Here is a 20998-nt window from a genome sequence, read left to right on the forward strand (position 1 = left end):
GGGCCGCCGCCCGCCGCCGCCTTAAGTAGGGCCCGCGCGGGACCGCCCCCGGGCCCCCTGCACCGCGGCCCCGCTCCGCCCCGCCTTTGGCCGCGCTCTGCTGCCACCGGAACCGGCCCCGCGCCCCGGCACCGCCCCGCCACCGGCACCGCCACCGGGACGGCGACCCGGACTGAGACTGATTCTGGGATCGGCACCGGGCCCGGCAGCGGGACTGGGAATGAGACTGGCACTGACACCGAGACAGGCATCAGCACCGCCACGGGGATGGGAACTGGGATCGGGATCGGCGCTGGGACTGGGACTGATCCCGGGACTGGCACCGACACGAGGACAGGGACCGGCAGCGGAACTGGGAATGGGACCGGCACCGCCACCGAGACCGGCCCTGGAACCGAAATCGGAAGCGGCACCAGGACTGGGACCTGTTCAGGAACCGGGACCAGCACCGGCACCGAGACTGGCACTGGGACCGTAACGGCGAGCAAGACCAATGCTGGGATAGGTACCGGGTCGGGGATAGGAACCGGGACTGGCAAGGTCACCGGGGCCAGCACCAGGACTGGAGCCACCCTGCCCAGCGCACCCGGCTCCCGCAGCCCCCCGGCCCGGTGCTTTCCCCATTCCCATCCCCTTGAAGCAGCCGGTCCCAGGGGCACCTCCCTCCCCGGAAGCCCCAGGAAGGGCCTGGAAGGGCAGGTGCGGCTCGAGGGGAGCCCTGGGTGGGGCCTGAAGGGAACTCTGTTCTTGGAGCTGTGCTGGGAGCGGGGCAAAGAAAATTATGAAGGTTCCGAGGGAGCCCTGAAGGGGACCTGTGGGAAGTACCGGGTCCAGTCCTGCAGGGCCAAGGGGCTGCTGCCTGCTCAGGCAGCCCCAGGGAGGGCCAAAGGATGCATCAAAGTGTGCTTGCTCCCTCATAGCCATCCCTGGGGCAGGCTGCGGTATGTCCAGCCTGTGGGGCTGGAAACACTTGGAGAAGGGGTCTCAGACCTGTGGGTCCTGTTATGGGAGAGAAGTTTCAAGCCCCTGTACTTGCTCCTCCTGATGTGTGTGTGAACATTTTAGGGGTTTCAGCTGAATCCTCACTCATTTGGTGGGGTCCATGGGCGCTTGGGTTGCTTGAGGCAGCAGGCTTAGCTCCCTCGTCATGGGCTGGGGCTGTTGGGCTTCGCCTGCTCTGCCGAGCACCAGAGAGGGCTGGCAGGACCTCGGGATCTTCCCAGGCAGGGCAAGTGGCTGCCGTGCTCGTGGCAGGCGTTTGCCTGAGCTGTTCCTCCCCGCCACACCCAGTGCTGAGCTCCGGAGATTACCGAGCACATCCCTGACACCTCGCGTGCAGGAAGGCTCCCGAGACTTGGCCTGGGAGATCAGGTACCTCCCTTCCTTTTCGCAGGATTGTTTCACAGCTGCATCACAGCTGCATACTTTCTCTGTGCCCATGTCCCTTCTCTCTTCCCCCATCCCTTCTCTGTGCCCGTGTCCTCTCCCTGTGACGATGTTCCTTCTCCATGTCCCCCCCTCTCCAGCCCCGTTTCCAGTTGCCTCCGGAGGATGACTCCGGACTGATGAAGAGCTGTCCAAATCCAGCTCCTCAGTGACATCTTGTGCTGGGAATGCTCAGCGCAGGCAGGAGATGGGAAAATTAGTTCCTGCAATTGTTTTTTCTTGCCCTCCCCAGCACTGACATTGCTGTAACCGGCAGTGAAACCACGGGAATTCCCTGAGCTCATTTGTAAGTTTTTCTTTGGGAACATCTTGTCCTTCCACGGAGACAGCCAGGCAGTGGCATTGCCTCTGACAGAGCTGGGTACAAAGCTCTGGAAAAGCATCCACTTCCTTCAAAACATTCCCTGTGCTAACTCTTTTGTGCCATTTAGAGATAATAATAATTCACCCAAAGTTCCTCGCCGTGATGAGACTGCACATATGAACTCTTGGGATGCAGTTCAAACCTTGTTTCTCAGCAATTGCCACAGAGAAAATTCCCTTCAAAGGCTCTAATGGCACCAGTCACCCCTGGGAAACACTCGCCCGGTCTTAGCAGGGAAAGCTTCCAAGTGCTGCCTGCTGTGCCAGCAGAGCTGCAGCCCTGCAGCATCCAGCTGGGTGCAAAACCAGCTCTGAGTTTCTGAAGAAACTTTAGTTTCAGACCCAAACTCAGAGATGAAATGTTAAAAAGCCACTTTTGATGGAAGTGAAATCTGATGAGCTTTCTCTCAGGATGGTGGTGCCTGAAGCAGAGAAAATCCCTGAGCTGGCAGGTCTGCCAGTGGCAGGGAGGCCAACAAGGGATGCTCCATGCTGCTGTGGGGACCATACCAAGCCCTAGTGGGTCACTTTGGCCTTGCAGAGCACTGACCCCCCCCAGCTCCCAATCTCCCTTGGCTGTGACATTATGCCCTTGAGGCCACTATCCCTGTCCCCACCATGCCCAGGCAGGTGCTGCTGGCACAGAGGGGCTGGTCCCTGCTCACAGTGGCTGCAGCTGGCATGGGAAGCTCAGTTCCAGCCATGTGTGTTTCCATGGCTGGAACACACATCACAGACACAACCTTGCTGCTCTGATCCACACAGGGAGCATGGCTGGATAACACAGAGCCAAGTACTTCCTCAGGCACTCTCTGCACCAGCAATGGGAATAAATCCAGGAGAAGCTGTTATGGATGGCTTGAGAAGCTGTAAAATGCGAAGAATGTGAGACAAATAGGTGAGGAGGGAACTTGGCACAGGAGGAGATGCAGTTTAGAAGGAGAGGCCACACCATGCATATTTCATGGGTCAGCCCTCAGCAGAGACTCCTCTGACACCACAAACATCGCAGATGGCAAGGAGTAACAGCAGCCACTCCCAGGGAAGGAGAACAGTGGGATTATTGCTCCTCCTGCCTCATGGTAGAAGTGGGCCAGGACACAGATCCTGGAAGCTGCTGGCTCTGCTCCCCGAGTGGGGGACCAGCCTTCCTCACTCTCCTCTTCCTCCAGCCCCATGCCAGGCTAGGGGCAAGCCTGCTACATCCTTGGGGCTGGGGCTCTGTCCTCACTGTCCCACAGCTCTGGGAGCCCTCCAGCCCTGCTGCCCTAGCACTCTATGCTTCCAGCATTGCTCCTCTGAGGTTTCCTTGGAGAGTGCTGACTCAGGTCCTCCTCTGTCGGGTATTTCTCACTGACCATATGCCTGACTTGTGCCCAGCACTTGTGCTACCAAATCACTCCCAGCGCAGGCCAGCATGCAGGAGGGACAGTGCAGCCTGTGGGAGCAGGGTGGATTGGATCCTCACCTGGCATCTGGCTCTGCCACAGGTGCCCCTTGGAGCAACAGGTGCTGGGGTGGCAGGATCTGGGTGGGTCAGAGTCTGATGTGGATTCACTGGCAAAGTCCGGGAGAAGGTGGACTTCAGGATAGTGTGGGTTCTCATCTTGTAGGGGGTTGTTTTTCTTCACAAGAGACTTCATCTTCCTCTGTGCAACTCTTCAGGGAGTACTTCAGACCTACTACTGCCCACTCTGAGGGGATAAACCCCTGTGGGGTGCACAGGAGCTCCCAACTCGTGTGGGTGTGTTTGGACCATGAGTTGGTGCTCTCTGACTCTGCCCAAGCACCCAGTCAGCCTCAGTGTCACCCTCCTGGGGGTGAAGCTGACTTGTGCCACAGTATGGACCCCACTCTGGCAGCAGGATGGAGGAACCAGCCTTCCTTCTCACAGCTGGGGAACCAGGGAACTGCATCCTTCCCCTTGCACTTGCTGCTGCAGGAGGTTCAGCTGCTCCAGCAGGATTAGGGGTGATCGCTATCCAGGTGTGGCACAGGCAGGTGAGACTGCAGCACTTGGTGTCCTGCCTCCGTGAGAGCAGAGTAGGAGTTTGGGAACTTGCTGGTCACCTGGGGAGTCACAGGATGGGAGCTCCAGTTCCTGGGGCATTCCTTTGGGTTGGGGGCCCTGGGGAGAGCAGCTGAGAGCTGCCACAGACCCTGCAGAGGAAAGAGATGCTGGGTAGCTCCTCTTGCGGATCTCCTGGCCTCCTTGCTCTCCCAGCATGGTTGAGATTTTGAAAACTGGGCTGTGTTCTGATCCCTGGCATTTTCCACTTGCATCCCAATGATTTTTGATGAATCACTTGCAGCCTAAGAAATAAATGTCTTCTTGATTCTTCCTGTGAGCTCCTGGGTGCAGCTCAGCAGCCATGAGAAAATACACAGGTGAATTCCTGGTGAATACCAGGTGAAGTCTCCATAAAGGTCAATTCTATTAAAAACAATTGTCTCTGAAAGGGACCCTAGGAAATATCCAAGGCAGGGAAAGGCACATCAGACTTACCACATCAGTTAATTGTTTCTTTGCACAGAGTCCTTCTCTTTTTTCCATCCACTGGCAGAAGGGAGTCATGTGAAATGTCCACAATTGTGCTAGGGGGAAAAGGAACGCCACTGAAGACCTGAAACAATTTTGCTGCTCTTACAGCTGAGAAAGGATCATGCTGGAAGGTTTCTGTGGAAGTGGGGCCTGGGGAACGGACATGAAAAGCCTTTTTTCCCAGCTGACTCCCTTGGCGGGTGAGTTGTTTACAGAGCCTGGATGCCAGAGTGCCTGGAAGGGAGCCAGCTCTATTTTAGCCCTTTGTAAATGATTTAAACACCTCGTGCTGGGGAAACATTCCCAGGAAAGGGGATGCTTGGCTCTTCTTCCTGGGCAGACCAGGGGTGTACAGGAGATGGTGGGAGGCAGAAGGAGCCAGCCCTGGCAGGGACAGCAGAAGTGTGTGGTGAGGATGGCTGTGCCCTCCTGTCCCCAAGAGCTGCTGCTGAGACCTGAATCAGCTGCTCCTAGTCCAGCTGGCCAGAGGCATCCTCCCAAACCCCTCCCAGGTGATGTTCCTAAGAAGCCCCTCTATATTTTGCAGCCTTTGCCTGCCAGGAGTGTCCCCTGGGAAGGCCAATGGAGCCAAAGGTCCCAGGTGCCCTGTGGGATCCCAGCGAGGTGGGGACAAGGGGCAGAGCTCCCTGCAGCACCTGGGGGCAATCACACATCATGGGACTGGGGACAAGCTCCTGAGGCTGGAGCAGGACAACTCCAACCCCCTTTACCCTTGAGGAGCTGGCTGCTCCTTATTGATTAATGTGGTGGCTCATTTCTCTAAAAATAGGCTCTTAATTACTGAGCCTCTGGAAACAGAGTTGTCTCACAGCAAAACCTGATTGATTCCAGGGCAGCTGTGGCTCCTGTGAGGGCCTGGAGGCCACAGAGCCTGGATGGCCCCTGCCAGAGACAGCTCCTGGCCAGAGAAGGTTTCAGGCTGGTTCAGGTCAGTTCCCAGCTCACAGCTGATGGACATTTGTTTTTCCCAAGTCTCACTTGGTTTTGCTTCTTCACTTTCTTTGTATATAATTGCAAGCATATGGCACTGAGAGGCACTTGGACTTCTCTTCCAGTGGAACAAAATGGGAGGAAAAATGTTCATTTTTCCCTAGTGCTCCTGAATTGTGTTAGAGAAGGGAAAAAGTTTTTGTGCTTTCTTTATTTCTTAATTTCTCTTTTTTTTGGTGTTGTTTCTCACCTTTTTCCTTTACATAGACAAATACTTTGTGGGAACTTTCATGCTTTTGCCTTATTCTCCCGTCCCTGAGAAGGTGAGCAAAATCCCAAAAAGGTAGGGGAAAAAAAAAAAGATAGAGTTGAAAATAGATTTATTTTCTGGGGTTGTTTCATCTCTCTGAGTTTGGGTTCTTGTGTCAGGAGTGTCTTGCCATGTCCTGGAGATGGAGAGTGGGTATTTGAGAGCCCTGTGCTCCCCCACCCTCCACAAGCACCACAACCTCTGTGCAGCTGAGGTGAGGTGAGTACAGGGGCCCTCTGAGATAAATTAAGGAGGAAAAGGGAAGAGTGGCTGCAGTTCCTGGCTGCCAGCACTGGCCCTGCCTCCCTCCCTGGCCAGCATGAAGGCTGTCTGTCACTTGACACATCAGCTGGACTCTGCTCTCCATCTCCATCTTCTCCCATCCAGGCTCCATGTCTGCTGAGTCTCCCTCCTGCTCCATGTCCCCTGTGGGCTCTGTCTGTGATCCCAGCCAGTCCCTCCCTCAGGCTGGAATGGGTACCAGGGGATGCTCAGAGAGCTCTGAGCATCCAAACCCATGGGTCCTTGCTCGCTGCATGGGCTGCAGATCCTTGCTGACCTACTCCTAGTTTTCTTTCCCCCTTTATATTTTATTTTTTTTCAAGGCTGAATCTTTCACTCTGGTGGTTGTGTGGCTTCATTTTTCTCATTCATACTTTCTTTCAGTTGAAGTTTTATGGGTAAGTTTTAAATTTTTTGCCCAGGGAAGTATCAAAGGGAGCATCCCTCCTCAGAGGGATTCAAGCCATGGCATCCACAGGGAAGGCTCACCTTGCTGAGCCCCATTCCTGCTGTCCCACAGCTGTGACAGCCACCCCAGAACAGGGGAGAACACAGGACAGAGCTCCTCCAGAGCTCTGGAGGATGTTCCACCAGGGACAGCCAGGGGACACTGGGCCTGGGACAGCAGTGCTGGCAGCTGTCACCAGAACTCACACCTTGACTCTTTGAGAACTCCAATAATTTTTCACATCACCAGCCAAATTTTAGCAGATTTTCTGGGGACAGGAGAAGGCAACACTCCCAAATCCCTGCTCCTCAAGCTGGCAATATGACAGCTTTCCACTGAAATGACAGAATTTCTTTTTTTCTTAATGGAGGCCAAAGTAATTTTCTCTCATTAGAGCTGCTGATACAGCTGGAAGAAGTGAGCTCTTTCCAAAACTTCATCTGCCATTGAGGGGCAGCATCCCCCCCAGAAAATCTTGGGGTCTTTGGCTGCCCCAGCTTCTCATCCCTTGGCTGTGGCTCTTTGCACTGGAACTTGGAAAGAAAAATATTCTGGGATGGAAAATTGCAAACCTAAGGGGTAAAGTTGGACAAAATCCAGGTGAGACTTGGCAGAGAGACCCAGCAAAGGTTGTTCCGTGTGCTGACATTTTTGCTCTGTGCTTTGGAGAGCCTCCCTGCAGCTCTGTTCTGGCCAGGTCAGGCTCTGCTTGTGTAAGAGGTGATGTTAACACACCACATGTGACTTTCTCTGGGTTTTCCCTATTTATTTATTTATTTATTTATTTATTTATTTATTTATTTATTGTCTCTGGAGCTATGAATATTTCAGAAGCAGGTGCTGCAGTGGTCTTACATCCTGTGGCCTCAAAATTCACCTGTGGAGAAACAGGAAAATTACATCTGACTCATTCCAAGGGTTCAAACCATCTTTGTATTACTAAAAAGATGTCTTTATGCTGTAGGTTTTTTTTTTTTTTTTAAAGAGAAAGACAGCAAATTCAAGGTAAAAAAAGCAATTTGAAGATGAGAGATGAATCTCCTTTGCTGTAAATTTAGAGAAGTCATCATTAAATTTGATGTAGGGTTGCTGTCCTCTCCTTCCCTCCAGGGAGCAGTGTGGCATCTCCTTTCCCCTGGATTTTTCCCATTCCAGAGAGAACAGATTTGTGTTTCTTGCCCAGAAACAGAAATAAAGCTCCAACAACCTGCCTGTGCAGGTCTTTTGTTCCCTGCTTTTCTGAGTGTTCCTTCCTCAAGAGGATGATGAGAGGCCAGGGACGCAGCAGGGCCTGTGCATGGTCAGGAAGGGGCTGCTCATCCCTAGGGAGGTGGATGTGCTTTTGTCCCAGGGCAGAGGTGCTTCAAGCATCACGATGCAGAAGTGATCCCCAGTAGATGCTCCTGCCCCTCCCAGGTCACATCACCCACCCCAGGCAGCAGCACAGCTTGGACATGATTTTGGGTGGAGCGTGGTGGTGGTGGCAGCAGTTCCTGGCTGGTCCATGCTGAGGGGACAGCCAGGAGAGTGAGCTGGGGCTGCCTCTGGGTGGGATGTGCTGGTGGAGCTGCTGGAGAGAGTCCAGAGGAGGCCATGGAGCTGCTCCAAGGGCTGGAGCCAGGCTGGGAGAGCTGGGGGTGCTCACCTGGAGAGGAGAAGGCTCCAGGGAGAGCTCAGAGCCCCTTGCAGGGCCTGAAGGGGCTCCAGGAGAGCTGGAGAGGGACTGGGGACAAGGGATGGAGGGACAGGACACAGGGAATGGCTCCCACTGCCAGAGGGCAGGGATGGATGGGAGATTGGGAATGAGGAATTGTTCCCTGGCAGGGTGGGGAGAGGCTGGGATGGAACCTTCTGCAAGAAGTTCTCTCTCCCCACGGGCGCTGTTGCTTTCCAGATTCCCTGGGTGTCCTCGGATTTTGAGGCAGGGAGAACAGATGCTGTGAGTCGCTCTCTTCTGGATCATTTATCAGATCCCTGTGCCCCTCTGGCCTGTGCCTTCTCTGGGTGGCTCTGGGTGGCCCTGGGTGGCCCTGGGTGGCCCTGGGCGGCCCTGGGCGGCCCTGGGCGGCCCTGGGTGGCTCTGGGTGGCCCTGGGTGGCCCTGGGTGGCTCTGCAGGCCCCGAGGCCTTCCCGGGTCCCGCGGCGGGAGCGGCGCGCGCGGGGCGGGGGCGCCTCTCGGCCGCTGGGTGGCGCTGCGGGCCCGTCCCGGGGACACGGCGGGGACACCGCGAGCTGCGGCTCCCTCAGGCCCCGCGGCCTCGGCCTGCCGTCCCTGCCCCTTCTCCTCGGGCCTCCTCATCCCCAGCCCAGGCTTTGGCCCGCTATGGAAGCGGCTGCTCTAGTGAATTTTTCCTGCCTCAGCCCCGCAGGTCCCTCCAGCCTCTGCCCCGCTCTCCCCTCAGCCTTCCCTCAGCGCAGCGCTGGGGGCCTTGCAGTTCTCATGAAAACTCCAGTTATCCAGCTGCTCTCCAAGGAACTCCAGTTATCCAGCTGCTCTCTAAGGAACTCCAGTTATCCAGCTGCTCTCTAAGAAACTCCAGTTATCCAGCTGCTCTCTAAGGAACTCCAGTTATCCAGCTGTTCTCTAGCCGAGGTGTCCTGGCACCTGTCCTCCAGCCTGAGCCCGGGCTCTTCAGGCGGCAGGGTGACCAGTGGGCAGGGGTGTTCAGCTGTCTCATAGCGTGGGTGGAATTTTCGAGGTGTCAGGGACTGAACAAGGTCCCCAAGGAGCCCCAGGGTGGGTGTCCCAGGTGGGCAGTGCTGACGCTGCCTTGGGGTGCCTGCAGCAATTCCCTCGCTGCCTGCCTGCCCCAGGGCTCCTGCAAGGTGCTGGGAAGGCCAGGTGGGCTGGGGACATCTGGATTGTCCCCTGTTCATATGCTGTGGGACACGGCAGCTCTCTGAACGAGCCCTCCTCCTCTGTGTGTTGCCATCCAGCCGCAGCAGAGCCAGTGCCCACGGGGGATGGTGGGTGTGCTGGGGAGCAGGGTGAGCACACGCAGGGCTGTGCAGTGGGTGTGTGTGTCCCTGGAGGTGCATGCCCTGGGGCAGAGAAGGGTGTTTGTTGGGGTACACACATGTGCAGTAGGTGGGAGGAGGAAGGGGTGTGTGTGTGGAGCAGTGCCCAGCAAGACCAGGGTGGGTCCATCAGCCCTGTCCCCGCTCTGCCCAGGAGTGCCCAGCTGGTGTTGGGCTCCCCAGAAAGGCTTCTTTCCAGGTTGTCCCCCAGACACCTCATCCTGGCCCAGCTGCCAATGGAGTTTTATTGCAGCTCCTGAGAGCTGCTGGGGAGAGATCCTGGGAGGAGCTCCCAGCCCATCCATCCCACACTGACTTGGCATTTATGGAGAACCTGAAGCAACATATTCTCCCTGGGACATGTGTGGTTGTCGGTGTTAAGGATGGGCTCAGCAAAATTCCCACAACCCCTGTGATGTGCCTGCTTCCTTCTGGCACCCACACTCCTTGGGCTGGCCCAAGGGCTGTCCTTTCCTGGGAAGGGGACCCCAGAGTCCCTTGGCCACACTGCAATGTCCCCATTTGCCAGCGTGGCCCGTGTCACAGCTGGACAGGGGTGAGTGCAGTCATGTCTGAGGGTCTCGCCAGGACAGGCACAGCTCCCACAGCCTGGCTCTCTGCTGCCAGGGATTAGTGGGGCATAGGCTGCTTTTACACACAGGCCTGGTGGCATCTGGAGTGCTGCACCCTGCTGAGCTTCCCAGTACCAGACATGCTGGTTACTGGGCTGAGCCCAAGGAAGCTGTGAGGACGGTTCAGCCACTCACAAGAGAAGCTGTGCTTTCCACCCTTAGAGGTATCCCAAAGCCTGTGGGCTGTAGCCCAGAGAATCCAGCTTTAGGTGACCCTGCCTGAGCAGGGATGGCACTGGGTCCTCTCCAGAGGCTCCCCCACCTCAGAGAGCTCTGGGTTGGTTGTGGGGGTGTCGAGCCCTGGAACAATGGGGCAAATGTTCAAGGCCAGAGAACAAAGAGAAATAAGAATCCAGCTTTGTTTTCTTTTGGAAGCATCTCTAGTTGCAGAGGATGGACAGCAATGAAGGGAAAACCTGGGTGGTGGTGGAAGACTGAAGAGAACTAAAGTCCCAGACCTCCTTTAGCTGTCCTGCGTCACCAGAGGACACCAAAGGGAAATGTGGCCTGTTCCCAAATAAAGCAGCAATTCAGGTTCAGTCTTATATTTCTCCACCCATAAGCAGATGCTGGCAACAAAAAAAAAATGATAAACAATATACAGTTTATCCAAAATTTGGCAATTTTTTCCATGAAGGGTGTTGGGAGTCTGATGAAACCTGGTTTTATCGTGACATTTTGCTCTGTGAGAAAGCTCTTTTTGCCTGTGCCCAACACTGTGTGTTGCTGAGGAGAGCACAGACGGCCTGACAACAATTTGGCTGCTAAAACTTCTAAAAATAAAAGCCATCCTTTTTTCTTTCTTTTTTTCCTCTCTGAAGAAATGTTGCAACATCACACCTTCTTCCCAGTACAAACTGTCAAACCTCTTCAGGCTGGGGGCTGTGCATGACACTGAACTCCAAGATTGTGTCATTCTGGTTTTCTGCAGTATTTTGTTCTCAAAATGGGGTCTTTTCTCTGGTCTTGGCAGAAAAAAAAAGGAAATAAAAGGCCATGGGGTGGGTTCAAACACTGTTTGTGGTTTGAGGCTGTCCAGAGAGGAGCATTTGGTGGGCTCCTCTGGAATTGTCTGCTCTGATGAGGAGGTGGAGCTGGAGCTCACCCCTCTGCTCTCTGGGGTAGGAGTGGTTCCTGGTGGTCTGTGCTGAACTAGTTTGAATTGGGAGCTCTATCCTGCAGCATGCCCCCTCACTGCAGCAGGGCAGCTGCCCAAGGCTCCCCTCGTGCTGCCCCAGGGCTGAGTGAGAGCTGACACTGCTGCTGGTCATTGCTCAACAGCCAGGAGACTGCAGAGTGGGGCTGCAGTGCCTGAACCAGAGTTAAATAGCAATAATACATCATTTTCATCTGAATGTGTATCTGTATCTATCTATCTCTATCTCCATATCTATACCATCTCTATCTATATTTAACAAGGCTTTACTCAAAGCCATGCACTTCCCATCACCTGAAATGTCCAGGTAAGAGGAATTGCTTTCACTTATAGATGTTTTGAAGAAGTCTGTACCCTCCTTCCCAAGGGAAATGTGGCACTACTGCGTGTCAGACTGGGGTTGGAGGTCCCTGGTGTCTTGGGCATCCACAGAGGTTTTACCCCTGTGTTTGGACACGGACATGCCCACCAGTCATGCTGTAGGAAAACAAAAGGCATCCAGACCCTGAGAACAGCCCTGCCACCCCCCCTTGCCCCTGCTCTCAGCCCCCCAGCTTTGCTTGGAGCACCTATTGCTCTCAGTTTTACCCATCTCCCACATTTTCACTCTGATTGTACTTCCCTGCCTGTTTCTGGGAATGCACCAGAGGCTTTGCATAATGAATCATATCCATCGTTTCTTCCTCCATTAGAGCAAATACCCTGGCAAGGAGGGAAATTAGATCACCCTGACATAATTTTTTTCCTGGTAGAGTTGTGTTGGCTGGTTTCTGTCCTTTATTTTTATCACATATTGGTACTTACAAATGGATTGTTCAATAATTTGTTCCTAAATTTTTCAAGGAACTGAAGCCAGCTTGGCTGATCTGTAACTGCCCAAACTCTTAATTTCCTTTATTTATGTATTTTTATTTTTCACAGAAAAAGTGCTTTTCCTGCACTTCCCCAGGATTCCCTAAGCCTTCAAAATTTGTCACAATCTGCTGCTAATTGTTCAGAGGTTGCATACATTTTCCAGGATGATTTCTCTTGTCTCCTGACCAGTCAGTGCACTGAGCTTCTCTCGTTACTGGTGATGGCTCTGGGCACTGGTTACAAGCTTGGACTGTGCAGCCACGGTGAGGAAGTCACTGTTTGTGTCTCTGTGTCATCCCTTTGGTACTTTCTATCACAAGACACGAATGCTGACTCATTTTTCTTTTCATTGCACTTCCAGTATATTTCTGGAACTTATTTCCCTGCCTTTTATGCCCCTCACTGGCTGTAACTCTCTCTGCTCCTTACCCTTTCTCATTCTGCCCCCATGCGCTTGAGCTTTCCCTTTATACTCATCCTTATACCCTCATTCCCGTTTTTATAGGATTCCTTTTTGATTTTCAGGACACTAAAGTGCTCTTGATGCAGCAATCCTGGCCTTTTACTGTTGTCCTGTGGTTCCTCTGCAGCAGGAAGTTTAGCTGCTGTGTACCTCATATACTCTCTTTTAGTAACTTCCCCCAGTCCAGTATTTCGGAATTTTTCCTTGAGATGTCCTCCTGAAGGATGCTGCTGGTGGAAAAGCATTCCCTTGAGTTTGTTCTGTTCATGTTTGTGCAGCCACCTGTCCTTTTTTGGATTCTCTTTTCATTTCAAAACCAATAACCTGTTGTTGGTGGTGGTTCTGCCCCACACGACCCAACTAGTCCTTCTGTACTGGTCAGAGGCTGGAAGAACTGCTCCCATCCCACCCCAGAACAGCACTTTGGATTAAAAAAAGTATCCAGAGAACTTTCCAAATGATCTTTGGGGGGGCTGTGCCCTCCTGCATTTGTTTTTTGTGATGGAATGTCAAAATGGGTGGTGTAGACGTAATTATTGCTGTTTATTCAGCCGAATGCTCGCTGAATGGAGCCTTAACTTGAGAATAATTGCAGATAAAATGAAGCTATATTTTTGATGAATAAATTGTTCTTCTTTCAAATGTGCTCAATTTGAGGTTTAGTGCTATGATAAATCTTTACTAACTTCTCTTCCTGAGAGAAGGAGCAGCAGGGAGGGAATGTGCCCAGCCCAATGCTGGACAGATGGTCCAAGAAGTGATCCCTCTGGGAAGTGAAGCCCCCTCCCTCTTCAGGGAGCAATGTGGACCTGCCACGTCTGAGCCTAAACCTGCAACGGGAAGGGAGAGTGTAAGGGCAGGAGGGATGGGTTAAAGAGTGGTTATCACCATAGGAAATATACCCAAAATGCCACACTCGTTCTCCAGCCAGAGTCAGTCTGTCCACTCATCCATCCATCCATCCACCATCCACCCATCCATCCATCCATCCATCCATCCATCCATCCATCCATCCATCCATCCATCCATCCATCCATCCCCCATCCATCCATCCATCCATCCATCCATCCATCCATCCATCCATCCATCCATCCATCCATCCATCCATCCCCCCTCCCTCCCTCCCTCCCTCCCTCCCTCCCTCCCTCCCTCCCTCCCTCCCTCCCTCCCTCCCTCCCTCCCTCCCTCCCTCCCTCCCTCCCTCCGTCCCTTCATGGACTGGGTTTGCATGGCCAGGTTTTGGTAGCAGGGAGGTTCCAGGGGTGGCTGCTGTGAGAAGCTGCTGGAAGCCTCCTCCATGTCCAGCAGAGCCAATTCCAGCTGGCTCCAGGATGGACGCACCACTGGTCAAGGCTGAGCCCAGTGGTGACAGTGGCAGCCGGACTTGTGACCCTGTGGGTGACCCACAGGGAGCAGCCTGATCCGGAGGGACTGACCCACTGGAGGAGCCCACGCTGGAGCGGGGAGGAGTGGGGGGTCCTTCCCCTGGGGATGGAACAGTGGCAGAGGCAATGGGGGACCAAGTGTGATGGGGACCACAACTCTGTCCCCTGCACTGCTGGGGGGAAACAGGTGTAGAAATTGGGAGTGAAGGTGAGCCCAGGAAGAAAGGAGGGGTGGGTAGAAGGTTTAAGATTTGGGTTTATTTCTTATTGCCCTACTCTGATTTGATTGGCAATAAATCAAATTTTCCCCAACCAAGTCTGTTTTGCTTGTGATAGTAATGGGTGGGTGATCTCTCCTTGCCCTTATCTTAGTCCAGAAACCTTTGGTTGTATTTCCTGTCCTCTGTCCAGCTGAGGAGGGCAGTGATGGAGAGGTTTTGGTGGGCACCTGGTGTCCAGATGGAGCCAAGCCACGACAATCTGCTGCCTGTAATGGTGGGAAGTGGTAAAAGGGATTGTGCATCCTGCCGTGTCCTCGGGGCAGTGGGGACTGTTCTGATGGGAATGTTCTCCAGCCTTTCTCACTCCACATCCTTGTCAGCTCTACCCATCCTCTGTGACCACTGGATCAGGACTGGGAAGCAATGGCCAGGCCCCATGGGGACTGTGCCAGCCCAGAGAGGGGCTGGAAGGGACTCTGCCCTGCTGGCAGAGGTGGCAGTGCACACCATTGTGAGCTGTCATGTCCTGCCCCTCACAGCCCTGCCAATCTCTTCTCTCTGACCTGAGAGAAGAGCAGGCTCTGCCCTTGGTCTGGCACAGAGTGGACAGCGTGGGACCCAGGGCCACCAGTATGGACCTGTCTGGGGACATCTGCTTGTGTCACCAGGGAGGGCAGGCCTGGCCCCTGAGCCAGTGGGCTGTGAGGGCTGCCCAGTCCTGCCCTGGGAACAGCAGTGGCTCAGAGAGCCACACGTCACATATGTGACCTCAAAAGGGACACGCTAAGCTGCTCTGCTTTGGGAGAAGCTTAGCACTTAAAGCTGATTTCAACAGCTTTTGCCTAAAGTTTTAAGACCTGTCACTAATCAGCAGCTGGTTTATGGCTGTTGTAAAAGATCAGAAAAAAATAAAGAAATCTCCTGAAGTTGGGGGAGCGCTTTCCAGCTCCTGCATCCATCATGGCCATGCTGACATTTACGAGCACAGGGAGCCATAAATCCACGTGGGGCCGACATCGGCCGGGACTCGGTGCTGAAGGGGAAGTGTTGTGTCTGAATCTGTGTCCTGCCCTGGGAGTAACTTCATTAATGCTTTGCACGGTGAGGCAGCCAAGCCCTGGGATATTCATCCCCAGGTTTTGCAGGCTCTCCTGCCTGCTCCTGCCACAGCCTGGCACTCCTATTGAGGTTGTATGCTCCCAAGCCTCCTTCGGGCAGGAGACCCAGGTGATTTTTTGGGAAGAGAACAGGAGGTGGCACATTTTGCTGTGATTTTGGTTACTCTCCTGCCTCCTCTGATTTATGGAGCAGTACTGGTGCAAACTGCCTCTCTCCTCAGACATGGAATTGAATGGAAGAATTTGGTCCAGGGGAGTCCTTGGTGCGTAACTACTTGATTGCTGGACAGAACTGCTCTGGCCCAGGTTCTGGGATGCTCTGGGACATGAGGAAAATCACCTTCAAGGGATGGCTGTGGTCTGAGGTGTCTCTTTTCAGACTACGAACACTTCTGTGGATACCAGGTGCAGCCACTGCTGCCACTGGAACTCACTGGGAACTCACTGCACTCCAGTCTTATGGTAAAACTCAGGCCAAGGGAGGGTGTTGTGGGCAGCAAAAGTGTCCTGGCTCCTGTCTTTGGGCACAGCTGGGACCTCCTGGGGCACTGGGAGCTGCAGCAGGGGGTGGAAGAGCTGGAGCAATCTCATCCAGCCCCTGGTGCTGGACATGTCTGCACGTCTGCTCACCCTGGCACAAACCTGAGCTGAGTCTGTTGGCAGCAGAGACCAGAGCCAGCCACCGCCCCTGCTGCTGGCAGCTGTCCCAGAGCACTCTGTGTGTGCACAAACCCTCTGGGTGGTTATCACCCACCCTGGCCAAGCCTCCTCTTCTGAGGGCAGGTCCTTTCCCTGCCAGCCACAGAGCAGGAGCTGGAAATGAGCACAGGGCAGCAGAAGTGAGGGGAAGTCAAGGGGATGCTCCGTCCCCAGCCTGGTGAGCCCAAGCAGAATGAGGTGCCTGTGGAAGCCAGAGATGTGTGGCAAGGATACCTTGGCCACCACCAAGGCAATGTGCTTGCTCAGCAGCCCTGCTTCCAGGGCAGGACCTCGCTCCATTGCCTGGGAAAATATTTCCTTTGCAAACCTAAGGAAACTGTGTGTGTGTGTGTGCAGGGAGAGGCCTGAGCTGTCCCCAGCCACTGCCTTGCTCTGCTCACACATAAATTGACATCTTGTAGGAGAGCTGTCCAGAATACTGAGTAATTATAGCTCACCCTGAATCACAGAGCAATGTGGGCACAGCAGCTCTCTTACAAATCACTGCAAAGGCCTTACAGATTAAACCCTTCTTCCCCCCGTTAAAGGGCTGCATTTGTGCCGTAAACAGTAAAAATAGCAAGTGCTGTTATTAACGAGGATGTACCGCAACTGCTGACTCGAAGGCACAGCTTGTCTCCATATGGCCATTACAGTTGAAGGACAAAACCAATATTTTATGTTTCTCACAGTTATTGTTCATCAAATGTTTATGAAAACGCATAATGACTGCGTATGATGAGCGTGCTTTCCAATAACAGGAGTGAGATGAGGACCCGTGTGAATTTCCAATCCAAGAAATAAAGACCATTAAATTAATAGCTTAATTACATGATAAATGTAAAAATAATTTTCTAGAATGCATTTTATTTTTATTTAGCCTAATAACATGTTTAGCTGCAAGTCTTTCTGGGATTTGTGTAATAAGCCTGCAGCAGTGGTGAAGCTTCTCTGAGTCTCAGTTTCTACTTTTTTTGCTGTTCTGGAGGATGATGAGGGTAAGGCCCTGCTGCTGTTCAAGCCCCCAGCACCCACCAGGCTGGGCTGTGTGATCACAGACAGGCTCTGAGAGGACTCTGAGTTCCTGCTCCCAGAAATGCTGAATGCATGATGGTGCCCATCTCTGTCCAGCAGGACCTGCGTGGGTTTATTCTCCCACTCACACTCTCTGAGGTGTTCCCTGCTAACTCAGGGTCCTGCACAGGCTCTGCAAGTGAGATTCAATAGTGTATCTCTCAAGCAAGCAATTGCTGTTAATTCCCTTCCCCTCCTCACTACAGCTGTCCAGTTTTGCGCCAAGTCCCTGTGCTGCCATTCCCAGCTCTGAGTAAGAGACTGGATCCTCTGGCTGTGGACAGCATCCCCCCTTTGTCAGGGGTGTTGGTGAAGTGGAAGATGAACAGCAGAGAGCTGCAGGAAGGGCAGAGTGGCTGGAAAAGCTGCCTTGGCCTGGGCAGTGAGGGGCAGGAGCCCCAGTGAGCTGCCTGCAGAGCAGGAGCCCTTGCTTTGGGAGAGCTGCATTGGTGAGAGACGGGAATTTGGGTGAGAGCAGCACACAGAGAAGAGCCCGTGGTACAAACAATCACTGGGATGATTCAGACCAGAAATAAAAGATGTGCATGAACAGCTTAATTAAGGATCTATCAGATTTGGTGTCACTGATGATCTCCTCCCAGGGAGCTGCTGGGGAGCCTTGGACCTCTGCTCCACTGTGCTTTGAGGTCAGTGGAGAGGGGGACTGAGAGATGGTGGCAGCTGAATCCTGCAAGTTTGAGGTGTGTCAGGGCTGCTGGGGCTGTGATCCTTCCTCCACATCTCCTTCCCTTGGATCTGCCCCTGTCCTCATCCCCTTGAAGCCTCGTGGCCCTGTGCACCTCCAGTTCCTCCTGCACATCCCTCGTGGTGCCTGCTCACCCAAAAAAACAGTGCTCACACCGTGACCCAAGAAAACCCTCTGGGAATGGTCTTGTAGAAGTTTTGGGAACAGTCTGTGGTGTCCCATCACTGTCCTCTCATGGATGGGCTCCTGGCTTGGCCAGTGCACATCACTTTGGAAAATTGGGGCAATTTCTCTCCAAATCCATGAGAGAAACCAACAGCTGGGCTATTTTCTCTTCCTCTGCTGGCTGAACGATCAATGGAAATGTCCCTGCATGCAGTTAATGTGTCAGGCAGGGAGATTTGAGGCTTGTGCTCCTCAGCAGATCTGCAGAGCACTCCTGGCTATGGGTATGGCAGTAACAACCAATGCCCCACAACAGCAGCAGGGCCTTGCACAAGGATGAGAGGCATCATGCAATTAGCTGAAACTTCTGTAAACTATAAATATATAATTAGAGTCTGTCTAACGAGTTATAGTGGTGGAGGGGGGTGTGTGTGCACAGTTCCTGGCACAAACTCCTCCCTTGCTGAGAGCAGCACATTCCAGTAGTGTTGCAGCGTTTATGTCCCACTTAATATTCCACTCGCAAAAAGGTGTTTTATTAAATGACAATTTGAAACTTAATTGTATTAATTTTCCATTGATTGCGTATCTAATTCTAAATGAACTCACTGGCAACTCACTTCCCTGCTGCATGTTGAATTAATCTCAACAGTTGATATAGTTGCAAACACAACATGGAGGGAGTCACCTGCCTGTCACCCACTCCTGCAGGTGCTGAGTATTCACCCTTTGCAACCAAAGAACAGGGCTGAGGCTTTTGCTCTGCAGGGAAGGATGTTCTTGGGGGCTTCCATCCAGTCAGGGCTCTTGGCTCTTGGTCCTTTGCTTGCTGAGATCCTGTTGGAGGCTCATGAGTCATGCCAGACATGCCAGGCTGGTCACAAACAGTCCTGCTCAGCAGGTATGAGTGTCTCAGAGATGGTGTACACTGCCCCATGATTGCTCCAGGGATGGCTGAGCCCCAAAGGAAGCAAGAAGTGCCTCTGGCCAGGATCTTCTTTGTGTCCCTGGATTTCTCCTCTGTGCTTTACCATGGGGCTGTTGCTCTCTGTCCATGGCCACTACCAGCCTTGAACCCTTCCAGGCCCTGCTGCCCTGGTGTGTGTACAAGCACTGGGGTGTGTACAAGCACTGGTGTGTGCTGCCCTGTGTGTACAAGCACTGGGGTGCACAGTGCCTGCACAGGGGGATGCACAGATAGGTGGGATGGACTGTGAGGACTCAGTGACGTGACCACAGCTCCTCTGCCATCAGCCACAGCCGCTGCTGCCCCTCTTGGTCCTTCTATGCCATCTGCCCCTGACTAGGGCTGTCCTTGTCACCAGGAGCTGTGCTGGGTCAGTGGCCCTGCCTGGTGAACTGGACTCTTTGGGGTAAGATCCATGACATGGGAGGATCTGTCACACAGCTGAAATTCCCTCCTACCAGCACAAGAATGAGCCCAGATGCTTCTCCAAAAAGCCTTTGAGGTGTGGGAGGTGCTGTGCAGTACCTGCCCCTCAATACTCTCATGTCCCCTGATGCTGGATCCAGGAGATGAGCTGAAGAACAATTACCAACAGCTTCTTCATCCCTAATCCATCTAGGGGCTACTTCAGAAGCTCCTGTGACTGGGGAAAAGAGAGGTTCTCAAAAAAACCATTTGCAGGCACCAAGCAAGGGCATTGCTGAGTCCGTGAGCATCACCATGGGCTGTTGTTAGTGCTCTGCTGCCCTGGACCCCCTCAGCCCCAAATCCATGTTCTCCTAACCAAAACAAAGAGTGTGGCTCACTTAGGAACACTCATGCTCTGGGTTCCCACTCCCAGAGAAGCTTCTCCATCCACACCAGATATGAGAAGAGGCATGGGCAGGTCCCCAGTCCCAGTTTGATGGATGGGTAGGGTGGTGGTGGGAGCCTGAAGGGGAGGTGGGAGCTGTCTAGTGGCCAGAATGGGGTGGTGGCCTGTCCCTTCAAAGGGACATGGGACACTGTTGGCTGGGGGACTGTGGGATAACAGCCCGTGTGCAGAGCAGGCACATGGAGAGGCCCTGAGGTGCAGGGGTGGCTGCTCTTGGCCCTATGGACCAGAATGGCTGGAGGAGCTGTGCAATATCTTTGCCCAGGAATGACCAGGGGAGCTGGGCAATATCCTTGCCCAGGAATGACCACGGGAGCTGGGCAATGTCCTTGCCCAGGAATGACCACGGGAGCTGGGCAATGTCCTTGCCCAGGAATGACCAGGGGAGCTGGGCAATATCCTTGCCCAGGAATGACCACGGGAGCTGGGCAATGTCCTTGCCCAGGAATGACCAGGGGAGCTGGGCAATGTCCTTGCCCCAGGCACTGTGTCCCTGCTCCTGCTGCACCCAAGCTCAGCATCTCTGCTGAACACAGCCATCATCACTTTTATCGGCACTACAGCAGCCATTGCTTTATTCGAATGGAGGCTTCTTATGGTTTAGTATCATTAAATACAGATGCAACTTGTGTTCCTAAAGCCATAATGCCCCTTCCTGTTACTGCCTCACAATTAACTGGGCTATAAAGCTTTCAAACATATTGCAGACACTAATTCAACTGGATGGTGAAGAAACACGGTTTTATGGGCAATTACAGTGCTTGGAACATGTTCCAGTCTGCATGGTACCTTCCCAATAGGAGCAGGGGCTGCCAGGCCATGTCACTGAGAAAGGTCCAAAGGTGGCATCCAAATGGCTGCAGGGGTGGTTTTATTTACATCTTAATAAAAAGCTCTCCAGGAGTGTTGAGGACTCTATGTGCTGTGCAAGTTGGGCTGGATTGTCACCTCTGCACCTCTGCTCTGCTGCTGCCCAGTCACCCCCACCTTGCTGCTGCTGCCAATCTGCTCATCCTGCTGCTCCCAGTTCAGCTTCAGGTTACTGGGCTATGCCCTCTACACTCAGCCCACACCCAGTGTTTTGGTCTCTGGCAAGCTGGGTGGACAATCCCTCCATTCTCCTGCTCCTAGCCTGCTCTGGGGGGGCTCAGGTTTCTGGGCAGGAGGAGCAGTGGGGACACAGCAGCTCTCAGGGTCTTGGTCTCATTTGTGGGGTCCTGTCCTGGCTCAGGGTTCGCTGGAAGGGGTGAAGAAAGGTGCTGAGCTGGGTGGTCCTGGGCTGCCAGGGGAGTAGGAGAGCCTGAGAAGCTGTGAGGGGCCCTG

The 20998-nt window shown here is 53.5% G+C and overlaps 1 long non-coding RNA gene across 1 annotated transcript; it reads left to right on the forward strand.

The window, feature by feature from the left end:
• Window positions 1–173: 173 nt before the first annotated feature.
• LOC311160378 lies at window positions 174–5635 on the forward strand. The gene is made up of 2 exons (XR_014616582.1): window positions 174–4551; window positions 5204–5635. It is a non-coding gene; the product is annotated as an uncharacterized lncRNA (long non-coding RNA).
• Window positions 5636–20998: the final 15363 nt, after the last annotated feature.

This window comes from Fringilla coelebs (assembly GCF_963513975.1).
Source record: "Fringilla coelebs genome assembly, chromosome: 17".
Taxonomy (NCBI): Eukaryota; Metazoa; Chordata; class Aves; order Passeriformes; family Fringillidae; genus Fringilla; species Fringilla coelebs.